Raw genomic sequence first — 5000 nt, forward strand, 5'->3', positions numbered from 1 at the left:
GTTGGTGGCCTCTTTAGGCTTGTAAATAAAGGTTGTGTCATGTGGACACGTTCGAGAGCTTTTCGGTCTGTAATGGACCATTTTACCCTTTGTTGTGCCACTATTCAGAGCTTGTAAAGTCTGTTTGTAATTTGCATTGTCTATGAAGTGTTTTTCGGACATGTTTGCTTGTGGATCCCGATTGAGGCGTTCTCTTTAACCCGTTCTCTCTTTTGTTGGTCCTAAGGGACAATGGGAGGCTTCGGGGAGGCTGACCTTTGCGGACGGACGCGCGAGGGTGCCGCACGCCTTAGGCAAAACCAGCTAAGGTCGTGACAATATGGTATCAGAGCGGGACAAGCACTCATAGAAACACTTGACATGCAAACGTGGGGGACCTAGCGTGGCTGCGTTGAGGGCAGTCAGCACACGCGCGACCGTTTTTGGGAAAACGGGCATGGAGATGTAGGGAAAAGAGTCGCTCAGAGGAGCGGGCATCTGAGATTGGCATTCAGAGGAATGGCCAACCCTTCGCGCAAGAGGCACCACGAGAACAGGCAAGCTTGGAAGAATTTGGAGCGCACAAAGGTTGGGATGGCTGAGTTTGAGCTACGGCTCAACGTTGACAACTTTACTTGATGGTGCTCAAGGCAAGCGAGGCGCTTGGCAAAGGACGAGACCATGCAAAGTGGAATGAGTTGCTCAGCGACCGAAAGAGTTGTGCAAAGCTCACAGAGGTGAGGGGAATTGCTAACTCGAAGAATTCGGTACTCATGCATGGGCTTGTATGCGGACGATGGATTGTTCGTGGCCATCCCAAGGCGGTCGAGACTCGTCGCCATGGAGCATTGAAACTTTCTCTTCGACATGCGAAGGATACGTCCGGAGGAGGCTGAAGTGTGCAACGAGTTCAGCATGTTGCTAGGCCTTGAGGGGTGCAGCGGTGGCTGTATTGACGTGGAGGCGCAATCTAGCAAGTGCGTTTGCAAGAGGCAGAACAATGCACAGTTTGTTCAGCAGATCGGAGTAGTCCAAGGGGATGGTGGTCTCCGAAACGAAGAGAGATGTTGCTCCAACGGGACAGTTATCCAGGAGGGATAAGTCTCAGCTCTCCAAAGGGAGAATCATGTGAGATGGACTTCACATGTTGAGGAGGAGTACCTCACAAACAACAACTCCACGAAGCTCGATGGACTGAGCAAGCGGCGAGGAGTCGTCGCATGATCTCGCTTGAGAGAATGCATTGGTGGATGCATTGCGAGATCAAGTGGGGGAGCGACCCAAAGCAACTCAAATGGAGGCACACTTGGAGTCGATATGGAGATCGGACTCAAGGGAGGGCTGACCCGTGGAATGGTGGGCGCGAGGGCCACCATCGACTCAATGCAGAAACGAGGAGCGGAGCAACTTGGGTGTAACTTGGCGAAGTACCCAAGCCGCTTGAAGGGAGCCAGCATAGAAGTTGGAACATGGAGCAGAGGCACAGCGCTTTCCCTAGACAGAGGTCAAGGACATGAACTCTTGCAGAGGCAGGAGTAGAATCATGCTGTTCCCTGGGTCCTTCATTCTGACAGAGCGGACTCATCTTGCATGGTGCCAAAGACGAAGGGAGCTTCGGGGCACATGCACCTTATCTCGGAGGAGCATTCGATGGAGGAACTAAGGCGACTCAATTTGCGGAGGCGAAGTTGAGTTCAGAAGGCCTTAGCACGGGGCAAGAGGATGCAGAGGCGGGTACTCTTGAAGAATATGCCACAGTGTTGTCATTTGAGTTGCTATGAAGGAAGCAGTGTGCAGCGGAGATTGTGCTGGTAGGGGCAGAGGCCCAGGATCCAGGCAATGGTGCACAAATTACAGCGAAGTCGGTGGACTTCGGGAGCTACTAGGCGACGGACTGTCCTAGAGCGGTGCTTCATCTAGGTGTGACCCAAGAGTGGGTGGATGAAGGTCGATTGCCAAAGGAGCGAACAAAATCGAAGGTGGAGGAGACCCTGCGATGTATTGGCAGAGGCCACACATGGAGGGTTCACAATTCGAGTTTATTCCACAAGGATCAGAATGCAATGGAGATGTCACCAGGAGGCGACATGGTGCAGCGGATCGTGGTGGAACAGTTCGTGGCAATGCGACACACACGACATTGTCCCGTGAGGGATGAGATCATATGGAGGTATGATCGGGAGCTACTGGGAGCTCCGCTTTGGTGAACAACACGACGGCAAGAAGGGCTATGGATTCAAGGAGTGAAGGCCATGGTACCGCAGAGGCGGGTCTTCCGGGCGTGCACCGAATTTTGCATCGGATGAAAACCTTGGTCATCAGCATATGGGGGCTGGGTTCCACCAAGGGAAAAGTTCGAATGCAAGTACCAGTGAGTCCCATGAGAGGGACTTGATCATGCAGAGGTATGATCGAAGCAGCTGGAGAGTTGGACTGCTCCAGAGCTCATATTCGCTTAAGGGAGCCCGACAAGTCAGAGGACAAGGTCGAGTAAGCGAACGTTGCTACCAAGGAAGCTAAGGAGAACAGAATCGGTGCAAACCCTACAATGTGATGGCAGAGGCCATGCATGGGAGTTGCAGTCTGTCTTTCCATCGACCAAACAGACTGCTTGGAGAACACAGAGGTGTTGAAGCAGGAGGTCGAAAGGGGCGAGGAAGCGACGATGAGTCCAGAGGGACTTAGCTACCCAAAATCAAGCATCAGTTAGAATGGAGGTGGACTCAGAGGAGTGCCACGGAGACATCTCTACTGATTGTGAAGGAAAGGGATACAGAGGCGAAGCGACGGATAGTAGGGCCATGGGCATGGCAGCGCCATGGTACCGCAGAGGCGGGACTTCCGTGCAAGTCATTGATCCCTTGCTCTCACGGAGGGAGAGCGCTTGGTCGTGAAAGGGGCCGAGGAGGTGGAGCATGCAGAGGCAATCTCCAAGTACCGAGACAAGGCTGAAGGGCAGAGGCCAAGAAACTTCGTAAGACCGGTGTCAACAAGTTTCTCATCAAGATAGCCGTAAGTGAAGGACTTCGGGTCATGCAAGAGTGCACGACCAAGGAACGAAGCAGGCAGTACGTGGTGCTGTACCTTTGCTACTCAGTGGAGTAGGCGGCAGGGTTGATGGAGAAGACGGTACAATCCCAGAGGCGACCTCATCTATCAGAGAATTACTCCAAGTTGGGGTGAAAACTTCCTGCATTCCAGAAGTTCAATGGCATTGAGAAGGTGAATCACAGTAGCTAACTCAACGCAAGGAGTGCAAACACTTCAAGTGCTTCAGAAGTGTGAGCAAAGAGCAGGCGAAGGCCAGTAACCAGCTCGATGCATGAAGTACAACCTCGAGGAGGCGGGCGAAGTCAAGTAACCTTTGCCTTCTCAACTCTTAAGAGAATGGGCGAAACCGAGTACCCCAGTTCTCTTATCTATCCAGCAGAGGAGCTCTGCACAAGTTCAAAGACCCTTCGAAGATAATTGAAGACAATAGTTGTCAAAATCCTCACCAACGGTGATCAATGCTACTGAGAGTAGATTGTCCGCTTCATTTCCCAACGAAATGCCAATCGAAAGCGGAAGTGATGCGAACCTACTTGGATGTGACAACTAACTGAAAGAAGAGTCAATGAGCAGATTTTGTGGAGGAAGGACCCAAAACTTCAGAAGTTTGCGAGGCGATGCTCGTTAAAGCTCCAACAAGCATCCACCCAGTTCAAGTAGCATGTGGAAATTTTGAGAAACTGGCGCAGTAAGAATGGTCTTTTCCTTCATTTGGTGGATCCGCAGGAATCAACGAGGATCAATACAACTCAGCCAACCCCACACCAGAGTCAGAGTCATTGGCGAGTTGAAGCAGCATGGCGGATCAAAGGTTCGACTACTCAGAAACAGCAGCGGAGAGCAGCTGGGAGCCAGGAGGCGCATTGCAGCTGGAGCGGAAGATTGAAGACTCAGCAAAGGCGAAGAGTTGCAGTGTTCACAAAGGCTTCGACGAGGACGTCGAAGGGATAAGTGGGGGAGAATGTAACGGACAAACTTCTAAACAAGATGTTGGATGTAATGCTTATGTCTGTCCGTTGTCTTTTGGCATGTTCATGCCTTGTACAGAATGTAAAGGGGCGGCCGAAGGCTTAATAGTCCCATTTTAGTTGGGTTGGTGGCCTCTTTAGGCTTGTAAATAAAGGTTGTGTCATGTGGACACGTTCGAGAGCTTTTCGGTCTGTAATGGACCATTTTACCCTTTGTTGTGCCACTATTCAGAGCTTGTAAAGTCTGTTTGTAATTTGCATTGTCTATGAAGTGTTTTTCGGACATGTTTGCTTGTGGATCCCGATTGAGGCGTTCTCTTTAACCCGTTCTCTCTTTTGTTGGTCCTAAGGGACAATGGGAGGCTTCGGGGAGGCTGACCTTTGCGGACGGACGCGCGAGGGTGCCGCACGCCTTAGGCAAAACCAGCTAAGGTCGTGACAGCGCGGTGACCGTCGTGAGCGGAGCAAAATGTCAGCCATCTCAGCACCCTGGAACCCCCCGGGTGGCACAGGGCTGGATGGGGCTTTCGTATAGCAGGGATGGTGCTGCCTCTCGCTTCGCTCGTTGTCCGCCGCTCGCCGCTCGCTCGCGCAGCCAAAAATGGCCAGTTTTGGCCCGTTTTTGGGCCGTTTTGGCCAGTTTTTGGCCTGTTCTTGCGTCGCGCGGTGACCGTCGTGAGCGGAGCAAAATGTCAGCCATCTCAGCACCCTGGAACCCCCCGGGTGGCACAGGGCTGGATGGGGCTTTCGTATAGCAGGGACGGTGCTGCCTCTCGCTTCGCTCGCTGTCCGCCGCTCGCCGCTCGCTCGCGCAGCCAAAAATGGCCAGTTTTGGCCCGTTTTGGCCAGTTTTTGGCCTGTTTTTGCGTTGCGCGGTGACCATCTTGAGCGGAGCAAAATGTCAGCCATCTCAGCACCCTGGAACCCCCCGGGTGGCACAGGGCTGGATGGGGCTTTCGTATAGCAGGGACGGTGATGCCTCTCGCTTCGCTCGCTGTCCGC

This window comes from Musa acuminata, unplaced genomic scaffold (assembly GCF_036884655.1).
Source record: "Musa acuminata AAA Group cultivar baxijiao unplaced genomic scaffold, Cavendish_Baxijiao_AAA HiC_scaffold_1126, whole genome shotgun sequence".
In the NCBI taxonomy this organism is placed as follows: Eukaryota; Viridiplantae; Streptophyta; class Magnoliopsida; order Zingiberales; family Musaceae; genus Musa; species Musa acuminata.